Source organism: Sinocyclocheilus rhinocerous, unplaced genomic scaffold (assembly GCF_001515625.1).
Source record: "Sinocyclocheilus rhinocerous isolate Xijiao unplaced genomic scaffold, SAMN03320098_v1.1 scaffold662, whole genome shotgun sequence".
Classification (NCBI taxonomy): domain Eukaryota; kingdom Metazoa; phylum Chordata; class Actinopteri; order Cypriniformes; family Cyprinidae; genus Sinocyclocheilus; species Sinocyclocheilus rhinocerous.
This window is the reverse complement of record NW_015639782.1, coordinates 502212-530071: the sequence shown is the minus strand read 5'-3', so window position 1 is coordinate 530071 and position 27860 is coordinate 502212. Positions and strand designations below refer to the sequence as shown.

Below are 27860 nucleotides of genomic sequence, written 5' to 3'. Positions count from 1 at the left end.
TTATTGTATAAATATTTCAGTCATAATTCATAAATATTCATAAATATATAGTCATACATTTCATTAACATTCTTAGAATTGACAGACAGTTGACCCTGAGAGGTCAAGTAAATATCTACAGCAGATCTAAATATTTATAATTAATTATAACTAGTTATGATTAATTATTCATATTTCCCCATGAGCTGATTCACTACAATATTAACTATTTAATTGTAAAAATTTACAAAAACTTTCCGAGTGAAAATTGTTTCTACACCAAATAATTCTCAGTGTACACTTTAAAACAATAAAATAAAAAAATTGTAAGTAAAAGATCACTGGAGTACAGTATGTTTTGCAAAAAAAATAATATTTTTTTCAGTCTTTCTACTTCAAAAATAATTTTTATTTAAATTTATTACTTTTAGTTTCTTTGTAATTAATTGTGAAATTTACTTGCAATTTCTGAATGAAAATTGTTTCTAAACTTTTTTCAGTACACAAAAAAAATTAAAAAATATATATTTTCAAAGTTGTAAAGAAAACAAAGATTATAAAAAATAATTTTACTATAAAATACTATTTTAGTCTTTCTTCTCAAATTAATGTTTAATTCAATGTGTGACTTTCAGTTTCTTTGTATTAAGAAAGAATAGCAATTTCTGAGTGAAAACTGTTTCTACACCATTTTTATTTCAGTGATTTTTTTTTTTAAATGTCAGCATTAAATGACGCATTTAAACACATTCAAGATAGCAGTTGCATATAAAAACGAGAAGGACAGCTACTCTTGCTAGACGTCACCATGCTGTTGTAATTAGAAGGATTCCATATTCAGCCATGTGCCCCCGGAGGCATTGTCACAGGCGCAGCTGTGCCCGCTGAGAAGCCCGGGGCAAAAGAATGCCCCTCTCCAACATGGCACCAACAGAGAGACAGGATGCTGGGAAAAGAGCAACACTGCTAAAATTACAAAGCCAGATCAGCTGAGCATATATGAGGCTGGCTCAGGGTCAGACAGCAGACAGTAAAGTAAAGGCTCACAACAGAAATGCTGTGTCTTACAACTGAGTTGGGGATTTTCTGCAAAATGCAAGATGCTTCATCTCTCAATCCGAACCCAAATCATATTGAGGACAAGGTCTAGGATTTAAATCTGCATTTATGAAGTGCTTAAGAGCGCACAAAACACCCACACGTGCTTGCACACAATTCTCATTCCCACTGCAGTGAGTGTGCTTGTGTTTACTGTCTTATCTGACAGGGATATAATGATTTCATTGGCCCCAGCAGGCAGTCTTACTGCTTGTCAACACAGATTAGGTCATTAAAAATAAAGCTCACCCAAACAGCAAGACCTACAGGTGCATAAGCCCCCCACCCCACACACACACACACAAACACGAACACAAAAATACTCAGCAGTACACAGGCTTCCTGTGTCTTCATTCAGATGGGAATACACTGAGACCTGAGAGCAATGGGGTTGAGTCTCTAAACCAGCACATATGCATGGACTAATCAAATGATAATCAAACATCTGTAAAGTCAAAATTCCTACATGACATCTTTTAAATTATTCAATTCCATTTGCTTGCATAATTTTGTTTTGGATACTGGATGCAATTTTGTAAACCAGGTAAACAGGTTTCCCTTACAAAACAAACTGGCAGGTTTAGAAGTTGCTATGCAGTTACTTCCAGGGTGCTATGCAGGGTGACCATACATCCTTATTTTCCCAGACATGTCCTGGCCAGAATTTTCTAAATTGCCTAAAATGTCCGTTTGAGCAATAGTGCAATAGTAATAGTAATGCCTTATGAAACCCTACTAAGGAACACTAAACACTTAACCTGAACACTTAAATGGGTTCAGAAATTAAATGAAAATCTGGGAACAAAGTTTACATGTGTCATTTTGTTACTTCAAACATTCGAAGTGGAAACAGGCTAAAAGTCAATGAAATACAAGTCTGCATTCAGTTGAAGTCCTATTTGTAAAAGCAATGCATTTCTGAGTATTAAAGTGAGCAACAACATTATATGAAGCATGCAAAGTTGCTGTGAAAGCAGGGAGCTCTTTGATGTTGTTTTCACAGCAATGCATCAGCCAGTGACTTTTTAACATGTATGACATTCACATCTTAAAAGATGCATACAAACTGAAAGGAAAATCAAGAAATTCCATACATGCTTTCCCTTCAAAAAGTCTGCTTGTGCAATGGGTAATTTAAATTATGAACACTCACTCATTTAAATCACCTTAATCTGCAGTGGAGGGGGTGAGAGACTCTGACCCTGTCAGGTCACAACACTGGGCAAATGTCACATATCAACACAAACAGCTGGTCACAAAAACGTACTCGGTTACTTAGGTAACCTCGGTTCCCTGGGATACGGGAACGAGTACTGCGTCGCTAGACGCTTATGGGGAAAAACTCCTTTTTCTCCAAGGACTGAAGCCTTTACAATCACGCAGTGTAACTGTACGGCCATTGGTTTGTGCAGTAATTAAAAAAACGAACCAATGGCTCGTAGACCTTGAGCGTGGAAGGGGAGTGGCCCTTGTCCAACAGCTCTTGAAGGTAGGACAATATCACCGACATGTCACATGAAACTGGGTCTTCACTAGGGTTAGGTATCGTTTTTTTTTTTTCGATACCGGTGCTAAATCGATACTTTTAAAACGGTTCCGGTGCCTAAACGGTGCAAAAATAAAAATAAAAATCTAAAAAAAAATGATGGATTGGCCATTAGAATAGAAATAGAATAGAGAGTGCAAATGTTAGAGGGTCAATTTTTTTTATTAAAAAAACAAGCAGATAATATTAGAAGTAGCATTAGAATAGAGAGTGCTAGAGTTAGAGGGTCAAATGAAGATGAAAGAGATCTTCAGTTTTCAGCCATTTCTTGAAAATATTAAGGACTCAGCTGCTTGGATTGAGCTGGGCAGGTCATTCCACCAGGAGGGAACAGTTAATGAAGTCCATCAAAGTTTTATCATAGGTAGAATGCAAAATGTTCCAATACAAGCATTTCAGTCAAATGTAATTTATGCAATATTTCAAACCTTTAACACACTTGGGAAAATCAACCTATGGCGACAGTTTAAAAGTAGCCCCATTCTGTGGAAAAAACACGGACTTGGCAACCCTGCATCCAACAAGAGCTGCAGGAGTCAGCTTTGACTGATCACAGGTCGAGAATAAGGAGAGATGACTGACAAGACCATGCTGGAGTATTTGCTGCTCAACAGATTCTGAGCTCATTGACAAATATCTGATCTTGTAAGATGTGCTCCCTTTACACAGAGTGTGTGTGATCGCGAAATCGAAAGCGAAAGTAAACAGCGCAAACTGCATTCAAAAATATTTAAATACACCGCATCCTGAGAGCAGCTCCCTGAAGCACCAAAATTAAACACAATATTAGAATGTTTAAAGGAGTGGACACAAAAATCGCGGGAGCGAAACACATGTTGCGGGAGCAGGCGGCAATGGCCAGAGATTCAGCGGGAGTGGGATTAAGAAAACAGCCGAATCCCGGAAATTTTGGGCAATTAAGAAATCCCGGCCGAACACATTTTTGTAGGTCCAAAAAGAGGACATGTCCGGGGAAAAGAGGACGTATGGTCACCCTAATTTAAAGCAGTAGTTCTTCACCTTTGTGACTGCAAAGCCTCCCATTGCCTACAACAATATTCTACATTTTTACTCACAGTTTCTACCCGATAAAATATTTTAGAGCTTGGCATTTTAATCATTTTAATTCAGCAAAAACATTTAGCATCAGTTGGCTCAATTTTTCATTTTTTTTTGTCTTTTTATCCTCATTCCAAATGATCAGAAAAGAGGAAACCAACAATAAAACAGGAGAAAGTACTAAATTACCAACAGGCTCATCAAAGAGTTTGATCCAGTCCTGATACGCTTCTTCATTTCTCAAATAAACCCAGCCACCATTGTCATCGCTATTTCCAGCCCTATTTAGATCCAGATCCCCCCTGCTGCCTCTACCATGTCTCCCGGCTCTCCCACGCACAGCACGGCCACGTGTACCGCGGCCACTCCCACCTCTTTGGGGCAGCTAGTGCCCTATTTCTCCTACCCCTGCTGCCTGTACCTCTAGCAACAGCTCACCTATGGACACTACGACCACGTTATCCCCTGCCACCCCCATCCCCGTTGGGCAAAGGGTCAAAATTATCACTTGTTTGTGCTTCGTGAACACTCTCGCCTTGCACGGCGGCACCATTGTGCTGCAAAGATGTACCGGGAGAAGCTGCGGTGCCAGTGATGATGCTTCTTACGTCCGTTTCAGAGAACCAGAGGACAAATATTTCAATCGATCGCTCAGGAATGGCATCGAAATGAGGCACCGAAATCTGCGTTCGGATTCGGTTCTAGTACATACCGGCTACATAGGTACCGGTGCCATATTGGTACCGGGTTTCGGTACCCAACTCTAGTCTTCGCCACGGGTTGTGCACCAGGCGGAAAAGACCAACCACTTAAGGGCATAAAGGCATCTCGTAGACGGGGCTCTAGCCTGTGAGATCGTATTCAGGACGCTCTCAGGGAGATCTACTGATTCCCATCGCGAGCCCAAAGGTGCAGAGTCCACAGCTCGGGCTGGGGGTTCCAAATCGTCCTGTTCGCCTGAGAGAGAAGGTCCTGCCTCAGGGGAATGGGCCACGGGGCTGCTGTCAGAGGCTGAGACAGCTCTGAAACCCAATGCTGGTTCCTCCAGAGCGGGGCCACCAGAAGGACTCTGTGTCTATGCTCCCTGACTCGTCTGATTACCTGTGGGATCAAAACGATCGGGGGAAAAGCATACAGGAGTAGGTTGGGCCTCGCTCTTCGAAAAATAAGTTGGGCAATGAGAGTTGTCTTTTGAGGCAAAGAGGTCGACCTCTGCCCTGCCAAAGATCTCCCAGATTCTCTGAACCATTTGTGGGTGGAGCATTCACTCCTCTGAGGGGACGTTGCTCCGAGATAGCATGTCTGCTCCTCGGTTCAATATGCCGGGCACATGTGCTGCCCTCAATGAACGCAGGTTGAGATGTTGCCCACTCCAAGAGGCGTTTTACCATCTCGAAAAGGCGTTTCGAGGTGAGCCCGCCCTGGTGATTTATATAGGACACCACCGTCATGCTGTCTGAGGGGACTAGCATGTGGTGTCCCTTCAGGTCCGGTAAGAAGGTCTGAAGGGCTCGATATACTGCCATCATCTCAAGGCAGTTGATGTGTAGCCGGCCTTCTGTACCTGACCAGGAGCCGATGGTCGGTCTGTATTCGCACAGAGCTCCCCAACCCGTGTTGGATGCATCTGTTGAGACAACCTTCCTTCTGTGAGCATCTGTCGAGACAACCTTCCTTCTGTGAATCAAGCCCATAGTCACGCCCTGCTTGAACCACTGTGGGTCTTTCCAAGGGGCCAGAGCTGTTACACAGGCCTGGCTCACCCTGACACGAATACGTCCGTGACGCCACGCATGGGGCGGAATTTGAGGTTTCAGCCAGTACTGAAGGGGTCTCATGTGGAGCAGGCCCAGCTGTAGTACCGGCGATGCAGAGGCCATGAGGCCCAGCATCCTCTGAAACGACTTGAGAGGGCGAGAGGCTCCAATTTTGAAAGACTCTGCGAGCTGTTGTATGGCCAGTGCACGTTCTGGCGCGACAACCACCCTCATGTGGACTGAGTCGAAAACTGCTCCCAGGAACGAAGTTCGTTGGCTGGGAGACAGAGAGCTTTTGGCAAAATTGAAAAAAGAGTCCCAGGCACTCTAAATGGATGAGGAGGAGGGATCTGTAGGACATCAGCTCGGCCTCTGACTGGGCTAAGATGAGCCAGTCGTCGAGGTAATTCAGAATGCGGACTCCCATCTGTCTCAGAGGGGAGAGGGCCGCGTCCATGCACTTCATAAAAGTGCGGGGAGCCAGAGACAGTCCGAAGGGCAGAACCGTGTACTGATATGAGTCGAAAAATTCATCACCTCGGATCGCAAGACGTGAGCGTTCTTGCTCTGCACTGAAGTGGAGACAACGCCGCGGAACTTCGGGGGTCTTCGAGCGAACTGGAGTGAGTAACCTCGTTTTATAATTCCCAGAACCCAGTCTGACACTCCGGGGATGGCCTGCCAGGCCTCGGCCCATGTGGCGAGTGGTTGGATTAGTTCGGGTGGTGAGTCGCCATGCGGGGACTTGACACTCGTGATAAATGGAAGAGGAAATTTGCTCTCTTTTTGAAAATGTTTGTTTTTTATTTCTCTCACTATAACAGCGGCTGTTTGTGAGGGCACGTTTGGAACAGGCCCAGTATTCACAACAGTTTCTAGAACAAACATGCTGCCACCGGCACCCGGAACCAAACGAGGTGTTTGAGGGCACAACAGAGGGTGTTTTGGGGGTGGTCCGGCGCTGGCGAGACTTTGCCTCCTCCTCTTCCTGTCCAGAAGATCAGGACGACGCCTGAGGCGCAGGATCCAACGTCAGCTTGGGCCGTGGTCCTTGGCGCTTCGGAAATGGGTAGCGTCTGGCCGAGCGGGAGCGCTGTCAGGGCTCAGGCTTTTGAGTAGGCTGTGCGGGCGGCGGCGCAGGTTTCGCTGGCTGCTCTGCTGTTGTAGGTCTGGGGCAACTGGTGGCCGTTGCAGAGCTGGAGTGCTTAGGCAGGAAGTGCCGCATTGCCTGGGACGACTTCTGTGCTGCTGTAAAACGCTCTGCAAATCCCTCGATGGCGGGTCCAAAAAGCCCCGTAGGGGACCTTGTCAGCCTCCTTAATCTCAGTGAGGTTTTGCCATAAGTGGCGCTCCAACACCACTAAGTTGGCCATTGACCTCCCAATGGCCTGTGCTGTAGCCTTCGTAGCTCGCAAAGCCAGGTCTATTGCACTGTGCAGCTCCTTGAAGGCTGCGGGGTCGGGTCCAGACTCGTCCATGACTTGGAGGAGTTTGGCCTGAAAGACCTGGAGCACGGCCATGAAGTGCAGAGCTGAGGCCGCCTGCCCGGCGGAGGAGTATGCTCGTCCAGCGATGGCAGACGTTGTTCTGCAGGGCTTGGAGGGGTGAGCGACCTTCGCTTTCCATCCAATGGCAGAGGGTGGGCAGAGGAGAGCACAGAAGAAGAGGATGTGCGAAGGCGAGCCGAGTAGGGAGCGTGCCACGATTTCGTGAGATCGTCGTGGACCTCCGGGAAAAATAGGAGGCTCGTTGACGAGGGGCCTGACAGCGCCCCGGCAGGAACCATTCGTCCAGACGGCTACGAGTGGACTCCTCCGGTGTAGACCACTCCAATCCCAGCTCTTCAACCGCTTAAGAGAGGACACGGAAAAGTTTAGCGTCCATCCCTTGCTTGGCATCGCTGGGATCAGCAGACAGCAAAGGGGCGGGGTCGATAGTAGAGCCCGACATCTCCTCTGCGTCTGACGCTATTAGAGACATGCTGTCATCTAATAGTTCGTCCTCCATAACACCGAACGAGACCATGTTGCTCGCATCAACCAAGGAACGCTCAAAGAGGACGGGAGAACCCTCTCTGCTCGGCGAGGGCGAGGCACGCGGGATCTGGGCCAGCGTGAGCTCGCTCGTAGCCGAGCGCTCAGTCCCCTTGGCCCGCTGCTTTTTCCTCACAGGTCCCTGGGAGGAAGAAAACGGGAGGGTGCGAGGAGCAGAGTCGCTCTCTGAAAAGAAAGTGATTCGAGCGCGCAGAGAGGCGAGACTCATGTTCACGCAGTGTGAACACTCCATCTCGGTCAGAGCGGCTTCTGCGTGGGGCTTGCCCAAACAGGAACTGCACTCTGAGTGGCCGTCGTCAGCGTGCAGTGCAATCCTGCACGAGCCGCAATGATGGCGTGCCATTTGAAACAACGCCGCTGCTCTTTTAGTAACGAAAATTTGCTTTTTAGACTCGCCAGATGGCGGCAGGGGACGAGCTGACGTCTGCGCTGAACGCTGAAGGCGGCTCGTAGAGCGGGCGTGAACAGCAGAGAGGCGCAGTGAAAAAGTCAGCTTCTGTCCGCAGCGAGGCGTGTCAACGGCAAGTGCTTCAAGTCCCGTAGATCAGCGAAGGGAAGATCGTTGTCACTGAAGGAGAATTGATCTGAGATCCTATGGCGAAATGCCCGCTTATATAGCCAGATGGCCCCGCCATCTCCGCTGCCGGAGGCCCCGCCCACCCCGCCTGCCGAGCCATTGGTTCGTTTTTTATTTACTGCACGAACCAATGGCCGTGCAGTTACACTGCGTGATTGTAAAGGCTTCAGTCCAAAAAGGAGTTTTTCCCCATAAGCGTCTAGCGATGCAGTACGAGTGAAGTATCAAAGGGGAACAAGAGTAGCACAGCCAATGTCATGCCAAATACAAGCCCTCCTCAAAATCCTAACCATTTTCAAACCCTAAATGACCCCAATGGCTGAAAAGGGAGGTGGGGGTGGATTGTATATGGCAGCCAATTCGTTTTTTTTTTATGTTTGTTGACCTGATACAAATGACAAAATATTAGTTTATTATTATCATTCATTCATTTATATAATTTTAAGTTATTGTTACCTACCAATTTGACTGCCAGGCTAGTATACCCCACACTATAACAAACAAACAAACAAACAAACAGACAAATAAATCAGTGAAGACTTGAGTAATGATGCTGAAAATTCAAATTAGTCATCACAAGAATAAATTACATTAAAAATATTAAAAAATATATTTAAAAAAATAAAACAGTTATTTTATTTTAAAGTGTAATATTACACATTTTTTACATAATTTTAGATCAAATAAATGCCTTGGTGGACATAAAAGGCATACACAAAAATTTTATTAAATTAAAAATTAATTAATTAATTAATTTGAGAAAACTCACATGTGTAATTGCAAATCTTATTCAAAATATTGATACAGTGCCAACTTCCCTTTGTCACAACATGCCTTGATCTGTCCTATGTCAAATTACAGTTATCTAATTATATTATGCGAAATAATGACTATGATGATCAGCTACAACAGCATGAAATGACAGCCATTTTGATCAGGCATTTTAAACAGCTGACCCTTGAGGTCCAAAAGACTTCAGATTCTGATGATGACTTTGCAAAGGCTTTAAAGAGGGAAAAATACTACTCTGGTCTGAGCATCCTACTGTATGTATATTTTAAACCAGACTGACGAGAAGTGATTGGAATCAGCCCAAAATGTAAGTGACACCTGCAGTACAGTTCTGCAGCTCTGCTTGGTGCAGAGCGACAGATAATTACTACATAATTATATGCAACATGAGCCATTAAAATATCAGATAAAAACACAATTATGCGAGTGTATCATAATGAGAATTCAATCAAATGGTGCAAGACGAGGGATGATTGGAGCGCAGGCATATCTTTCCCTCCATTTTGGTTCACATATGTTGTCCCACATTGTACCATCTGGGAGCCAGTATCATCACCACCACCCAGACAATTTTGTGAAGAGACACTTGCAGCTCTTATTTCTAGCATATAATTGCTTCACTGACTGAATGTAAACTAGTCAATCATTTCACACATCTGATACACAACATGGAGGAGTACAGACATTCACTTCATTTTTAAAACACAATCTTGAGCCTCATGGTAAATGTGCTGTTGGGGAGTCAATAAGCTCATCTTAGGTACCAAAAAAAACCAAAAAACTTAAGAATAATGAAATTAAGAAATTGCCTGTTAATGCAGCACTGTGTCTACTGAAGAGGTTGTAAATAGCAAGCTGGTAAAACCACAGCACGGTTGAAATTCTGCAAGCCATGCACATAGGATGTTAGCAACTGTGGCAAGACACTGAAAATTCGGCTTTTCTTTCAATTTCAGCACGTGTAATCCGTGGAATCCAAAATAATTTGCAGACTGAGTCAATGAATGCAATTGTAAGCTCGCGGCTGCTTCCTGAGCATGAATAAATGGTGCAGGATGGAAGCAAGAATAATAACAACAAAACATATATTTTCATCTCTTTTTCCAAATGTTAGGGAAATAGGGAACCAGAGTATAGCATTTCACTTTTGTCACATAACCTTATAGTTACTATAACTATAGAGAAATTATATATTTTTTTCAATTAATCAAATGATCTCAATTTAGGTGACAAATAGCCCCAGTCTATTATTATTATTATTATTATTAGATTAAATATTAACATTAAAATATTTTAATACATAATTTATAATCATTTAAAACAACAATCACTAAAAATAATTTAGAATGGTTTTATTTTAGAATACATTACAATAATGTATTTAAACATTTAAATAATTTAAAGGTCACTACATGCATTTGTAAGATGATGGCTGCTTATTATTAATAATAATATTTAAAATCATTTTTAAATAAAATAATTTACAATAATTGTATTTTTAATACTTAAAGTAAAAAAATAGATTATTTAAATTAAATTATTTTTTAATGATTAAAAAATAAAAATATATATCATTTTAATATTTGTTATAAAAAAAAGCAAAATAAATTAAAGGTTGTGTAAATAAATGCAAGTGTAGAATCACAGCTGCTTGCTGAGGATGAACACACACACACACACACACACACAAACAATCAATTAATATTCACCCTTTTCAAGTTAGAAGGAAAAAAATAATTAACATGTAGTGTTCTGACAAGACAACAACAAAAAAAGTTTAATGAGTTCCAAAGAATATCCTTCTTTTTTACTAATAGGAATGTCTCTATTCTACAACACGGGTGGCATCCAAGTGCAACTGGAGATGCCTTGCGGTCCCTTCAGGGTCGGGGGAGCGGGCCTGAGGCACACAGCTGGGGTGGGAGTCTCATGACCGGGGGACTTGTGTGGGGGTTGGACGACCTGTTATCACTCAGCGGGACGGCAGTCTGTTCAGCAAGCAGTGATATGAATTATTGAGTGTTATCTGGGTCCAGGTGGAGAGGGGAGCCGGGTGGGAAACGCTAACTCGGAGCATGATCTGCCTCAGTGGGGAGCCCTGTGTCTTTGTGCATACGGACATCTGACTGCTGAGTAGTGATTGTGTTTTTCAGCAATAGTGTGCACCCTTCATTTACAGAGAAAAGAAGGTCAGGGGAAAATCTGTAGATGGAAAAATCTCCATAATTTTTTATTTTTTTGTTACTTGTTACTTTGCACTTTTTGTTAGAAAATGTTTATTTACTATTTATTCAGGTTTTTTAAGGTATCTAATATTTTGATACTTAATTTCCATGATCTAAATATTCTTAAGAATTAAAAGTTTGTTGTCATTTGGAAGTGTGTAGGCCTTCTTGCATTATTATGCTGTTACATTATGATTATATATACAGTGGCATAAAATGGTCTTTAAAATGACAATAATATCGCTTATCGCAATTATTTCTGGGGTAACATATCGCACAACAAAAAGTTGTTATCGTGACAGGCCTATAGACAGCAACTCAACTACCACGTTCAAGGCCCAGCAAGATAATAAGGACATTGTTAAAATAGTCCATGTGACTTCAGTGGTTCAACCTTGATTTTCTGAAGCTACGAAAATAATTTTTGTGTGCAAAGAAAACAAAAATAATGACTTTATTTTTTTGGGATGTGTGTTCACAACAGTACCACGACATATGCATGTGCTGCTGACGCAGGAGCCGGCGTTTTGACGTAGAACACGCATGTGCTGCATATTGTTTACAAGCAGAAGATGACGCACCAGAACATACAGACGATGAACTAAAAGAGTTGGACGTTCTACATCAGCACACCGGCTCCTGTGTCAGCATCAGCACATGTATGCGTAGTGGTACTCTCGTGATCGCGTGACCAAGACTGAACTGGAAGAGAAGGAATTGTTGAATAAAGTCATTATTTTTGTTTTCTTTGCGCACAAAAAGTATTTTCGTAGATTTATAAAATTAAGGTTGAACCACTGATGTCACATGAACTATTTTAACGATGCCTTGGGCAGTTGTGGCCTAATGGTTAGAGAGTCTGACATGTAACCCAAAGGTCACGGGTTCGAGTTTTGGTACCGGCAGGGATTGTAGGTAGGGGGAGTGAATGACCAGCACTCTCTTCCACCCTCAATACCACTACTGAGGTGAGACCCTTGAGCAAGGCACCGAACCCCCAACTGCTCTCCGGGCGCCGCAACAAAAATGGCTGCCCAATGCCCAGGCTGTGTGTGTGTTCACTACTCACAGTGTGTGCACTTGAATGGGATAAATGCAGAGCACAAATTCCGAGTTTGGGAAACCATACTTGGCTACACGTCACTTCACATACTACCTTGTACGTGGTAGTTGCATTTGTTAAAAACTATAATATTGTATAATAATATAAATTAAAATAAATTAAAGACACTGCTTCAGTGTCACGTGATACTTCAGAAATCTGTCTAATATGGTGATTTGGCGAAACATTTATTCTTATAATTAATCAGTGTGCTGCTACATATTTTTGTGGAAACATTATAAATGTTTTTGCTGTCACTTTTGATAAATTCAAGTATTATTTTATTTTGTGGTGAAAAAAAATCGATATAACTTTTGAACAATTCTGTAAATCTGGAACTGATGACAGAGGAGACCAGCAATAGTTGTAACACGGGGTGAGATTTGTAATACCATCAGTATAACAGTTTAGATATAAGGTACAATCACCATCCTCCTGAGGTTAGAAGTTCTCTATATACAAAAAAATATCTATATACAAATATAAAATATTTATAGACCAAAGAAAAAAAAATGAGGTAGAGAGACAGAGAGAGAGAGAAAAAAAATCACTTCACCTCTAGGATATAAATTGATTTATGATCATGTTAATGGATATTAAATGACAGATCTGAACAGGCTGACCAGACAGGGAGGGTTGTAATACTATTTTCTGCATTTACTTGTATTAGACAGACACATTTTGAAACGTTTTTGACAAATTTAACTGTGTAAGCCAACATTTGACTCCTGCACATGGCACACACTGTCCATTATTTATTTATTGTTTGTCAGCAAATGTTAATGTACAGTATGTCCTCAACAATGTTACCAGCTAGTTTGCTGTTTTACTTTTTTTTCATCCTTGGTTTCCTACAGTATAATAACAGACGGACACACCACAGACCTGGAGTGACCAATCCTGCTCCTGAAGGGCCACCTACTGTACCTGTAGAGTTCAGCTCCAACTTGCTCCAACTCACCTGCCTGGAAGTTTCCAGTATTCATGAAGACCTTAATTAGCTGGTCCGGGTGTGTTTAATCAGGGCTGGATCTAAACCCTGCAGGAAGGTGGCCCTCCAGGAGCAGGATTGGACATGCCTGCCATAGATGGTACACATTCCAAATAATGAGGCAGCAGTCAGAAAAGGTTGCTCAAACAACACAGAAAAAGGGTTTACTTGCTACAAGTGCCTCGAACAAAACTCAGAATATCTTTCAAGATTTGACGCCACGAACCTCACAAACTTGTAAAACTGTCAAATGTCAAACCCTCCAAACGACTCGTTCTTCCTCAGAAGCGCTCATTGTGGATGCCTGGCACGTAGCAGCCACTGACTTGTCAGACCTGTTCAAAACCTTTGCACCAGCTCACAAAAACTGCATAGAGACCAGCTAATCAGATTGAAACAGGCCTTTTTTGCCTTTTTTTGTGAGGTCTAGAAGAAATTATTTTGCATTCCTTTTCATCAAAACCTTTTTTAGCAACACATTGATGAATTATGTATTCACGAATATGATCTTGTCCACAGTAGATGTTCTGTACTTTTAAGACGATCCTCCGTGGGCGTCTCTGATCATATTTAAGTAGCATATTTCTTAATAGATCAAACCAACCAGGTGTTTATTCCCATAAAACAAGCCTAAACAGGAGCTTCCATCTAATCAATACAACTGCACTGAGAGGTGCTGAAGATGCTGCGGTGTCATTACGCTGTTGAGCACGTGCAATCTCTTATTTCCATCTCCCCACGTCACAGCTGAGTGGTCCTCTCGGGCAGGCGGCCCGAACTCAGTTGCCTGCAGCCCTGTGTGTGCTGACCTCTCTCTTCCCTGCTGCCATTTCAGCTTCACTGCCTCCATTAGTATAACTTTAAATACATCGGCCAGAGTCGATTACTGTTCCCCACATGCTTTCTCTCACACCCTCTTCCCATTTTCCCCTTTATATTTCTCTTTGATATTCTGTTTTTGTTGAGCACTTGTTGAAATGCCTTTTTTTAGTGAATCAAAAATAAAGCATGACCAATCTAGTCTGATTCACAAACAAATGACTCTTGTGAGATGGTTATATTTAGTGAATGAAAAACAAAGCATGCTGAGTATAGATTGAAGATTAGATAGATTGATTCGTGAACAAATGGCTCTTACGAGCCTGTTCTTTCTAGTAAATCAAAAGCATACAACATAAATAGTGCAGTCTGATACACAAATAAAATTACTTTTATGACAGGTTCTTTTTAGTGCATTAAAAGAGCATGATGAGTATAGTTTGATTCATGAACAAATGATTCTTAGGAGCCAGTTTTTTTTTTTCAGGAAATCAAAAGATGAAAGTTTGAATAATGTAGTCTGATTCACAACAAAGTTACTCTTCTGAGTTTAAAAAAAAATCTGATTGACAAACAAATGACTTTTATGAGCCAGTTCTTTTAGTAAATGAAAAACATGCAATGTGCAATGAGGCAGTTCTTTCAATTCATCTTTTTTTTTTTATTTTTTTTTTAAGATGAGTTATTAGTTTGAATCAGTCTGAAACACTTCCCTGTATAATTTACAACATTAGTAAAGAGATACTTTCTTTCACATGTAACCAAAATCAACATAAGTGAAATATACCCAAATTAATTTTAATCAAATTCAGAATCAAATCAATAGCTTGCAAAAGGGAATACAATCACATCCAGGCATCTGTATTGATACCCAGGCCCACATAGAGGCAAATTAGCATTCCAACACATGTAACCACCAGGCATGATGCCACAAACTGTCCTCTTGCAGAGCGGCTTGTCAAGAACACTTCTTGTGAATATTTAAGGAGGGTCCAAGAACCCTGCAGGAGCAGGTCAGGATATACAAGTCAGCATTTAAAGAGCCATTAAAAGGAAGGGAACATCAATCCAAGTCTCTTGTAGGCTCTTTCACTTGCCGTTATTTCACTCTTTCATGCACAAGACACATGCAGTATAGCTCAAGTGAAGTGAACAGTCATCAAGATGTTTCCATTATTGATCAAACAAGCTTTGTATCAATTAACCACAAATGCAAACTTTGCTGTATCATGTGGAGGACTGTGTAGGAGCGTGTGCAGAATAAAGTGCCTCCTCATCTGTAAGTGACTCACTAATGAACACTGGTCATGTCAGGCCCGCTCCCCTAAAGTGGAAAAGGAGTTATGGGGAAAAGCGAAAGCAAACATCATTGCCATGAAAGGCGCTCACTTTGATCAAGCCTTCAAAGACCCTGTCATCAAAGTCTATCAAGATGGCAACTGACGAGGGAAATTTACGCCTCTACAAATACACATGCAAAAAAAAATAAAAAATGAAACGCCATTTGCTAATTTCTGATATGACAGCAGTAGAATGGGCATGTGGACAATACAGAAAGTGCTGGGAAAAATAGCCAAAGGCTAAATTATCAGTTGGGCAATGAATGATAATTGCATCTGATGATCATACACTAAAATGTGTCATCATCGTTCAGGGTCGGTGACGAGTAGCTGCTGTATTCCAAAAACAAGAGCTCCATCCAAATTGCTTTCAGAGGCCTTATGGAGAATGAGAATACAAAAAATTATACAGGCAGGGGACAAATTTAGACCTCTCTGCCTGAGTGGAGGCAAAAGCCTAGTCTAAATAGTGCAGGTTTAAGTGAAATCTAATGGAAAGTGCAGGGTGAGAGATGGTCTCTTTAAATAAGCACTGGCATCAATAAGAGACACCCTCCCAGAGCCAGTGTGTGTTCTAAGGGAGACAAATTTGCATATGTGTCCGCGGCCCTTGATGAAATATGAAAACTGTGTCACCCAAGGCACCATCATCAGCGTGCTTCAGAATGAACGAGCAAGAGGAAAGAGAGAGTCTAGATGTGTGTGTGCTCGGGTTCCTCTGGAGGGATGGAGAATGTATCTCAACCGGAAGGATCTCTTTGCACAAATGAATGATCATGGGAATACATAATGGAACTTCTGAGGTCTGTGGATGGAGGAGATATTTTTTAATCATTTCATCCATACCTTTTTCTTCTCCTTTTTTAATCTTCCCTATGTGCTTAGTGGGATATTAAATGTCCCTTAGTACCCTGAAGCATCGTAACGCCTATCCAATTGTTTGAAGTTGTACCGTCTGACTCTGATATGATCAGAGAACAAGTGAAGTTGAAATAATGATAGCTGAGCATCAGGTCCATGTGCAAATCCTGATGAGATTTTCATATTAATTTGCCCATTTGTATTAAATAAGATAGAATGTAACCATGACCTATTGGTCAAGCACATGTACTCCATGAGGTTGAGTCATCGTGCTCATCTAGGCAATACAAGTTTGAATATGACTCGCAATGCTTCCTGAGCCTGTTACCCCCTTTCTCTTCCCACCACTTCCTGCTCTCTATTTTTAATCAAAAACACAGCATGATGAGTATAGTTTGATTCACAAACAAATGATTCTTATGAGTCAGTTATTTTTAGTAAACCAAAAACATACAACATGAACAGCAAAATAAATAAATAAATAAATCAAAACTTAACCCAAATCAAAATCGCAACAAGTGAAGCTCAATTTCTGAAATGAAAGACTAAATTAAAGAGGCAAAAAGGCCAATAATAATATATTTTCTCTATATTATCTCTTTCTACACATACACCTATATACGTATATCTATATCTGCTGTATATTGCCAGATAGTTTGAAATAGTTTGAAAAGTATGAAGATTGTAAATTTGAAGTTTTAAGTTTGAAACATCTTTAAAAGCTTGAGATTTGAAGCCGTTTTAAATAGTAATATTAAGTCGTTTTAAAAGCTTAAATTTTAGAGGTTTTAAGGCCATGCAGTCTCTCAGACAGACAGATCGCTATGTGGTTACTAAGGTATTCTGGATGGTTGCTAGGAGGTTGCTGAGGTATTCTGGGTGGTTGCTAGGTCTTTGCTATGCAGTTGCTAAGATGATGTGGGTGGTTGTTAGGTAGTTGCAATGTCATTGTTATGCAGTTGCTAGGGTGTTTTAGATGAACGCTATGACATTCCTATGTTATTGCAAGTCAGTTGTTAGTGTGTTATGCGTTTTATTCTGCTACCATAACGTATGTAAGTTGCTAGGCTTTGTGATGACAGACAGACAGACAGACAGACAGGCAGACAGATAGACAGATCGATAGATAGATGACAGACAGACAGACAGACAGATAAAGTTCACACTTCAGTGTACTGATCTCCCTGAAATGTACAATCATGACCAGAAATGTGCAAACATCTAGTCACAACAAAAGAAAACAAATACTTCACTGTTCAGTTCCCACTCTCATTTTTTCTGTAAATAAATTATCTCTTCATAATCTGTACTTGACACTGTATTTATTATTACCTCATCTACATGCTTTATTACTCTGGGAAAATCTGCTTATCCTGTAATAAACTCCCCAGTGGTTGCCCATTTAGAAGTGGCTGACACGGCACACTTTTGTAAGTAAAGAAAGCAGTTTTCTCGCAAACACACCACCGTACTGTATATTCACATAAACCCTGATAGTGCAATCAAACTAGATAGCTCAAGGCTAAACATACAGTGAAAAAACATTGCAATCACAGTGGGAGATATGAGCACTTTATCCACAGATCCGTGAATAGGAAAGCGACCTTGTTCAATGAAATTACTTCTCACCGTATGAACCATAACAAGTAATGTGCAGCGAGGAGGTGAGGAGCAGATACTCAGTCAGAGACACACTTTCTCTAAAGTGTAAATGTCAAGTGACTAGTCACTCCGGAGCTGCAGGAAAATGACATCATGGCAGCGCTGACTGGATGACATCACAATAGTGCACATAGTGCCAAACCCTTCACTACAGACTTTCCTGAGATGTGAGATCAAACACAGCAGAGAGGGGAGATATATAGTATGTCTATTTCACGCTTTTAAGAGTGTGTGGCATCTTTAGGCATCTACCAGCAGGGGCTGGACAGGCCTTGCTTCCCAGCTAAAACTCGAACCCTTGTGGATTAAGCCTGTGGCTAAAGATGCTCCAATTTAGCACTGTGTGAAGAGGATGTGCAGAAGTGTTCTTTATGTCACCATCTCCTGTTCTCTGACACTGCCTCCAGTGAGTCTGGTAATGCCGCAAAAAGCCGCCTGAGCTGGTGTTGTTCCCCAGCAGGCCACACCGCAGAAAATACTCCAGTCTCTACAGACCTAGAATGTCTTTAACAGATTTAAGCCTTACTTCTACTTCAGTCAAATCAGACTACTGCCTTCGCTGTGCAATTGCAGCTGCATTTCAAGACAAAATCCTCTCTATATTAATGTTCTCTGATCTATAGCATTAATGCAGCCTACAATGCTTTACAATTTAACTAGTCTACGTTATACAATTAAAATTGTGAACGATTACAATTTAAAATAACTTTATTTTAATATTTTAATATATTTTAAGCAGCCATTACTCAAGTCTTCAGTGTCACTTTTATTATACTTTTATTCAGTAAGGATGCATTAAATTAATCAAAAGGGACAGTAAAAACATTTATAATATTCCAAAATATTTGATAATATTCCAAAAGAAATATTCATCAAAGAATCCTAGAAAAAAATGTATCGCTGTTTCCAAGAAAGTACTGTATTAATCATCAAAAGCTGCTTTAAATATATTAAAATAGACAACAGCTATTTTAATGTGTAATAATATTTTACAATATTACTATTAGAAAAGGAAGTATTCCAAACTTTTAGCTACACAAGGTAGTGTGTATCCATGTATTAAAAATGAATAAACGGATATTTTTTGTTTTGTTTTGTTTACAGTAACAGAAGATGTCTAGTCCACACCAAATCATTTTCAGAAGTTGTGAACTAAAAATAAAACAAAACGTCAACTAAACTGTCATACACATCTGCTATGTCACATTACATCATTTAATACCACATTGCACATGCATTAAAAAAAGTTGAAGACCTGTTCATATGTCAAAATATTTTAAATGACGCAAAAAAACAGCATCAATAATAGTATACTTTTCACATACTTTTACCATGACTGAATACATAAGAACGTCAAGGACAGACATGTCTTTGTCAGCCATCTGTCCACTTTAAATGCCTATAGGGCACAATATGTACAGTACGTGTCGCTATTTTTTATTCGTTTTCCTTTAGAATATTTCAAGGCATTTTCGTCACTGAATTTCAGCATATGGTGCGTCAAACACAGTCACATTCAGGCAGCCTTGTTTATAAATCAGTAAGGATGCATTAAATTAATCAAAAGGGACAGTAAAAACATTTATAATATTCCAAAATATTTGATAATATTCCAAAAGAAATATTCATCAAAGAATCCTAGAAAAAAATGTATCGCTGTTTCCAAGAAAGTACTGTATTAATCATCAAAAGCTGCTTTAAATATATTAAAATAGACAACAGCTATTTTAATGTGTAATAATATTTTACAATATTACTATTAGAAAAGGAAGTATTCCAAACTTTTAGCTACACAAGGTAGTGTGTATCCATGTATTAAAAATGAATAAACGGATATTTTTTGTTTTGTTTTGTTTTGTTTTGTTCACAGTAACAGAAGATGTCTAGTCCACACCAAATCATTTTCAGAAGTTGTGAACTAAAAATAAAACGTCAACTAAACTGTCATACACATCTGCTATGTCACATTACATCATTTAATACCACATTGCACATGCATTAAAAAAAGTTGAAGACCTGTTCATATGTCAAAATATTTTAAATGACGCAAAAAAACAGCATCAATAATAGTATACTTTTCACATACTTTTACCATGACTGAATACATAAGAACGTCAAGGACAGACATGTCTTTGTCAGCCATCTGTCCACTTTAAATGCCTATAGGGCACAATATGTACAGTACGTGTCGCTATTTTTTATTCGTTTTCCTTTAGAATATTTCAAGGCATTTTCGTCACTGAATTTCAGCATATGGTGCGTCAAACACAGTCACATTCAGGCAGCCTTGTTTATAAAGTTTTCCACTTGGCTCCCTGCTGGCCCTCGCAAGAAGATTCAATTTAAGCTCCATTGTGCCGCTCCGCTCCCACTCATCAGATTCGACAATATGTATGACAACCTCGATCTGGTCATGTGTTGATAAGTGTTCTGCATGGTGTGCTTAGGTCAACAAAATCCAATCAAATGACAAGTCCTCTGAGCTTCCATCTAACAATGAACTCGGCAACACAAAAGACAGGGAAGGTTTTGTACGGCGGACTCGAATCATCTGAAAGCGCTTGCTTTTAAAACGAAGTGTGCAAGCGTAAGATAAGCAGACACCAAATAGGCTGTGCTCATGTCTATCTGATATGAATTGGTAAACAGTAAACTCATTTAAAAACTCTGACTAAAAGTTATGTCACAAACAAGAAGACCACCGTGGGCGGCACATTTCGGATAATCATTCATGATATGAATATGTGTATATTTAATAATGCTTAGAGCTGTTGTGGTTTCTTTGAAATGGAGTCAAGTCATTCACTTTATCTTTTGACACACATTGTTAACTCTTCCTCCAAGGGTCCTCTAGAGGAATCATTAGCACTAGCTGTCATGCTAACTTTGGCCACTGTTCCTCAGTGCAATGCCACATTGGCTGGGTCTCTCGGAAAGGCGAGCCGTGTTTTAATGATGGAAATCAGTAGAGCACAAAGCCAACTCCAATTAGCTTGCTCTATTAGAGTTTGGGCTGCATAATGTACATTTGGCCATGTGTTTCCCTGGCATTAAAAGTGCACCCTAGGTACTGGTGCAGTGTGTTGGTGTGAATGTGAGCGTTCTCCAAAAGTCACAGCACATATGAGTTGTGTACAAAGTTCAGCAGACGTTCCACGATTGCGAGCTCCCATATCAGAGTGTGATAAAATCATTTTGCAAGAAGTAAAAACTTGTAAAAGGCTATATAATTATCAAATCCATTTGATGGGACAGCGTCTGGCAGACATGTCACTCAATACAACACGCTTTCATGGGCAGATGCTATTTACAGCTACCCTGTTTGCCACCTTAAAGGAAAGAGATACAATCGCGGTTCCACACAAGTCTCCGTGTTTGTCACGCAACAACAGCATGTCCAAAAGTTAGCCCACTAAAAAATTTCCTTCTGTAGCCGCCCATCTTTCTTTTTAGAGAAATTGTGTAAATTGGCTGTCTTTATAGATGCTATTTTCTGTGAGAGTTATTTTCCCCTCTGTAGTCTTGATCCCCAGTCTTCTCATTACAGTGAGGTGGAAAACAGGATCGTAGACCGAGCCAAATCAATAGCAGAACCTCCTCAGGTTCTCCTTTGGGAGGCGACACACTAAAACGCTCACTTTCTCTTCGGCCATTCCTTGTTATGTCTTATTCTCTTCTCGCCAAAATGAATGAGCCGCTTTTTATCTTTCAAAATAATGGGCGAACTTGGTAAGAAATATGACAATACGTACTCAGTGTGGTGTTCTAGTGGCGTGGAGTCCACAGGCTTCATTTCCCAGTTGGCATGAGAGGTGTCTGAGTTTCGTAGCAGGTCTGTGCGTTTGAGCTCAGCAGCTGCTGTTCTGGCATTAACACTGGCCTTGATAATCAGCGAGATGCTGCGCGTTACATCGCTGATTTGGGCTATTAGCAGAACAGCACTCTGCTACTTATGCACTGTAAAAAAAAAAAAAGAGTATTATATTAAGTAGATAATGCTTATATGCTTATATAAGACATGGTTATTGCAATTTTTTGTTTCCCTACTATTCAAGTTCAGATAAAATCACCGCTTTTCATCTTGATAATTTATCTATTACACTGAAAAAGTCTGTATGAAAAAATGAGCCTTCTGTAACATATACAGTCAAAAATACTATTTAACATACAGAATCATCCTAAAAACATTAGCTTGCACCAACAAACCAAAATTTTGTGGTTAGATCAGATAGAAATAGCTCATTATTTCTAATTTACAATACTGTACATCTGATTTAAAGAAGTTGAACCAACTACAACAGCAGATGAGTTGGATTTTTTTGGTTTAATTAGGCCTATATTGAATATAATGACTTTATAATCCCTTTTGCCACTCGTATGATTTTTGTCAGTAGCTTAAGACAACAAGCACTTTGCTTTTCATGAACATGTTAACAGGTAACAATCTGCATGGAACTCTTTAGAAATATTCTCACAGTTACTTCTAGCAATCTAAACAGTTACCATTATATAGCAGATTTCAAATGAATTAAACTTGCTTTAAGTTCAGTGAGACATTTACTGAAATTAAATTAACTGAATTGAACTCCCAAAAAAGCCAAGAAAATGTTTGCCTTTTTAAAAAGGCAATGAACAGTATTTTTCACAGTCTGGTGAACACAAAATCCAATATCCTTAGCTTTCCTTTAACATCTACATTTTTGGTGTCAGATCAATGGTTTGTAACATCTCTTTACAATTCTGAAATTGTATCACATAAATTAAAATCCTTAAAAAATAGCATGGACAACTTGTGTTTTAGGAACTCTGTGTTGTTATTATAGCATATTGACATGTGGCCTTAGTTTCATAAACCTCAAGGCTCTGTTGTAAAAGGAGTCTCTTAACCCTATTTCTTACATAACATCACCAAAATACTCTCCATCATACAAAAACTTTCCTGAAGTCCCAGAGCGTCAAGTACTCTCAGTTCTCACACAAGAACACACACAATGAGAGCAGCTAGGAAGCCCTTGCCTCTCAGGATAGAAACACTGTGTTTCCAAAAACTCTGTTTGTTACCCTACTTCACACTCACTCCAAACAACCAATCAACAAATCCATCAAAAAACCAACATGGAGTGACCACTGGTTCAAATGCACTTCACATCGATTGTCTTTTAATTATTTATCCAACATACTACTGATATTTTTAACTTGTACGAGACAAAGCCTAACCACCATGCACATAGTTTCATAAATGCATGGCTGAAAAACAGTCCTTTAACCAATAGCACATGTGCTTCTACAAGAATTTAAAGAAGAAATCATGTTTAGGATTTGGTTATGAGCTCAAAATATACCCATATATGCACTCTTAACTGCACTAAATAGAACCCTGCAAAGTGCTCCATGTTTTTTTCTAAACATAACAAACTGTAAGCTTGATTGCAATTTGCTTTGCTAAATCTATAAATGATTTACTAGATCATAGCTTATCTTGCCACCAAAATGTTATTAGAATCAGTAAAAATGATAAAGCATCATATGCATTAGCATGCGCAGCTGTGCAGACTGTTAATGTGAGATCATGTGTACACCTCACATTCAGGGATGCAGAGTCAGTGCGCTTAAATGGGGAGAACACAAACAGTCTCAGCGTTAATCTGTGTTTGCTTAAATTTTTGATGAAACGTCTGCGGAGGTGAAATCAGATATTTTGTAGAGGGTTTTTTTTTTCTGCGTGTCTACTGGAAGATCTCTAAAAACAGCATGCCTTTGGGAGCGGCTGCTTGTGGACATGAAGCGAGCGATCGGTGTCACATTTGCTGAGAAGCAGCGTTTGACTAATGAGCGCCGATGACAGGGTTGTGGAGAGGTGCTTGCTGAGCGGAACACATTTGTTTCTCCCTGGTCTAGCGAAAGGCCTGTCAGACACAGAGAAATGACCAGCAGTCGGCCCCAAGGTGCCCTTCCCTGTACTGGCAAACTGACAAATTGACCAAAGGGGACAAGTTTGCCTCAGAATCGCCTATGAGATTAAGATGTTTTGAGCATTTGTAATCAGCGGCATAATGAAATTTGTGATTAAAGCTGGATATATTGCACTTGTGTGGATACACTGTAAAACATGAGTAGCAGAATAGCGGTGAAATGGCAGTAAAGGTCAATGTTATGTTGATGAATTGGAACATTTTTGTCAACGAACATTTTCCAGGAATAATATACAACAGCGATAAATACATTAACCGTGATCACACGTGTAGTATACGCAGAGTAATTCTATCAATTACTGGTCATGCGGGTGTACGGTCTACAGAACAATGCGAAAATCGCTCTCTATAGATCTCATCGCTTAGTGTCAAAAATCAATAGTAATAAAGTTGCGAAAGACATAAACAGTTGTGTGGGTTGTTATTGTCAATGCCACTCCAGAGAATGACATTCCTTGGGCAGAGGAAGAAGGGGCGTAATGAAAAATGTGCCATTACTTGGATTTCTCTATTACTTGTATCCCTGCAGACAACTGTCAACAGCTGCTAATTCATTACAGGCTGATATCATGGGAATGCGTGTAACATGCTAACTGAATTCATTAGTTTGGAAATAATCAACAGAGGGTGATCCAAATGCATACGTACAGATGTTTGTGCATTTACTGTATCAGAGTTTCTTCAGCTTCAGGCACTTTTAGATCCCAGAGGGGGTTTTGTATGCAAATTAAGAGGTTTAAACTTCTTTTTGTGACATGAATTTTACATCAAAACTGTCTCAGAAAAGTTTTAGCATGCTTTCATCATTTAAATGTGGTACTTTTAAACAAGCAATTTGAAAATTTAATGTGTAACTATAGATTGTATCCATGATGGGCCACACTTAGCAATTATTGGGCCCCTCGGCCTTCCTCGGTTGAAATTGTGCCCCAAAAGTTCAAGCTGTATCACCTGTACATGTATACAGGTGCATCTCAATAAATTAGAATGTCGTGGAAAAGTTCATTTATTTCAGTAATTCAACTCAAATTGTGAAACTCGTGTATTAAATAAATTCAATGCCGACATTCTAATTTATTGAGATGCACCTGTACATAGATTGCTTTAAATTTGTCAGACCCAGCAAATCTGTCAAAAAAATATGAATTGTTACATTTTAAATTATTATAATCTAAATGAAGAGTGAAATAAGCAAATCATTTAAAATTTTATTTATTTTATTTTTTATTTTTATTTTCAGCTGCCCTATTTCCAATTTCCAGCAAACCAAACAATTTGGCACCTAACAAAGTTTTTTCAAAAGTTTGCGTGGGAGACATCAGTGTCAATAAACAGTTTGTGCAAAAATATCAGGCATCAGATGTGAAGTGTGAAGAAAACAAAGAAAAATCAAGGTAAACATCACTTCTGAACAGAATATTTTAATAATAATTTTCAATCAAGCTGTAATTTTCTCCAATCATCCAAAAAGTGTGAAACATGGTTTAATTGTGTGCATTGAGGATGCTACTGATGAAATTAGCCTTTGCAAGACGAATGAGACAGGTGTTTTATTCCAAATATCTTCAAAATGGCATGTCTAACTGCCATTACAAAATTTGATCACACTACATCATTTGAGATGTGATGGAAACGACAATGCAGTGGAAAATTTCATGACTTTCATTAGGGAAAAAAGGGATACATGTCCACACCTTAATACATTATATAGATTAAATACACTGGTGAAAGTTTGTAAAGCATTTTGAGAGTGTTTCTTTTCTAAAAGTCTACAAGACTAAAAGTGTCCTTAGTTTAAGAAACACTCGCTATGTATTTAGGTCTTATGCCATTGAGTGATTTATAAACGAGTAAAAGTACTTTAAAATCAATCCTAAATATAACTGGAAGCCAGTGTAAGGACCTGAGAATTATGTCAGGTCCTGTATACATCAAAGTGTGCTTGGATCTACATGTGTGTGTCGGTGAGAATGATGGAAATGATGGTGGAGCAAAAGTTGTTTGATTGCATCACTATCAGGGGGGATAAACCAACCTGTTACTCCGGTACGTGATACATAATTCTGCACCGGAAACCATCAACATACTCCCAGCATCTTTCAAACTATCACCGATATGCCCAGATGCTTGTTTGGCCAATCATATCCAACACAGCGAGTTTTAAGTCTGCGCAGAGCACAGCAATCCTTAACAGTATTTACAGTAACATAACAAAATTACATTTCCTATTTCATATTACACAGACTTCCACTGGTGTCCGTAAGAGGTACACATGAGCCGATATCACAGGGAGATATGATCTCCAACAATACCACCTGTCTGTCTGCCAGCTTCCTCAAAGCGCTTTCCTTCAAATCCTCTGTGAGAAAGTGAGCCACCGGCACTGTTAATTGGCTCATTTGTTTAATGATGTACTACAAACTGAGAGAGAAAGACAAAACGTGATTTAAGAGCAAAGAAGCAGTGCTGTACTGAAACCACTGTTTTAGACTCACCATCATATAACTAGCTACTCGAAAAACAAAGTTGAACATGAGGTTGTAGTACAGAAACTTGTCTGCAAGGTCGTGTGAGATGAGTGACGGTGATTCACACAAACACACACACATATGCGCACAGGTCAGATGGCTAATAAAAGATCCCATAGTGTCCTGGCCTTTTCTCACAGGTTACAGATGATATGATTTCTGCCGCTGGTTTGAACAGGGCAGGAGGCCGGGGGAGATTGGCCAAGACCCTGGTTTTCTAGCTTATCGTCTACATCAGTCGGGCTGTTGAGATTGGATTGTGGGAAAGCACAGGGAGGGTACAAAGCGGGGGCGTATGGGCTTAATTCGCACCAAGCGGACAGCCGAGATTATCTGTGGTGATTCACAGCACTCCATCGAGAGATAAATAACAAGTGACACAGTGAATATAGCATTGCCTTATCCATATTCATAAAAAAGGTTATAATGAAACTCTGGAAGAAATTGTATAATTTATGACTTTTGATAACTGGGAAATAGACAGATTGGTGGACTCCACTGTTGTACAATAGACTACATTCATCAACATGTGCATGCATTCTTCATGAGCTCCAGCACAACACATCTACTGTGCATTCCTCTACAACTAGTAAGAAAAAAAATCATTCACATTACATTTATTCATTTGGATTTATTGAAAGCAGCCTCCACTGCATTCAAAGTACATTTTTGCCATGCATTCAATGAGAATCAAGCCTAATTTAATTCATTTCCTGAATTTGGATTGGAATTGAAGCTGTGATTTTTTGAAGGTTTATACTGTACATACATATATACAGAATGATAGGCAGACAGATAGAGTGACAGACTGACAGATAGACGGATGGATGGACAGAACAATGTCTGTCTCAACTAGTTTGTAAGTTGACTGAACTAGAGTATTTGCCCCCTCAACTTAAAAAAAATGTGTTGAATCAAATCAATAACAATATCATATTCTCAACATCACTTATCGCGAGAACTCGTGAAGACCGTTGCAGAAAGAAGACGTTCATCAGCCATCTTGGTGAGCTTCTCCACAAAGTTTGGAAATTTTCTCAATTTCTACAAATATAAGTAAATATTTGTATTTATTGGTTTAATATGTGTGAAATTACGTATGTTGTCTAAGAAGAGTACAAGTATGGTTTATATCCTATGTATGCCAGTGTTAGTTTCGTGGCACTCTGAAGCCTCAAAATACACGCAGTTCCACAGTATTTTGCAAAAATATTAATATTTTTATAATTATAATATATATAATATATGTATAATTATATAATTATAATCTATTTATAATATAATAGATATTCTCCTATGTGGTACTGAGCTGAAGCTATATAGAGAATGAGAAAAATACAGTTTAGTATGCATTATTTGCAGAGGTGGAAAGAGTACGAAAATATTCTACTCAAGTAAAAGTACCACTACATTAATGAAATTTTACTTAACTACAAGTAAAAGTACCAGTCTAAAAATCTACTCAAGTAAAAAAAAGTAGCTCGTTTAAAATTTACTC

General features: G+C 39.8%; 1 long non-coding RNA gene across 1 annotated transcript in view; it reads right to left on the bottom strand.

The window, feature by feature from the left end:
• Positions 1–27860, bottom strand: part of LOC107751926 (uncharacterized) — a 264468-nt gene that overhangs the window by 76508 nt on the left and 160100 nt on the right. Inside the window, exon 4 of the long non-coding RNA XR_001641311.1 lies at positions 21615–21819. This is a non-coding gene — a long non-coding RNA (uncharacterized LOC107751926). The remainder of the gene's footprint in view (positions 1–21614; positions 21820–27860) is intronic.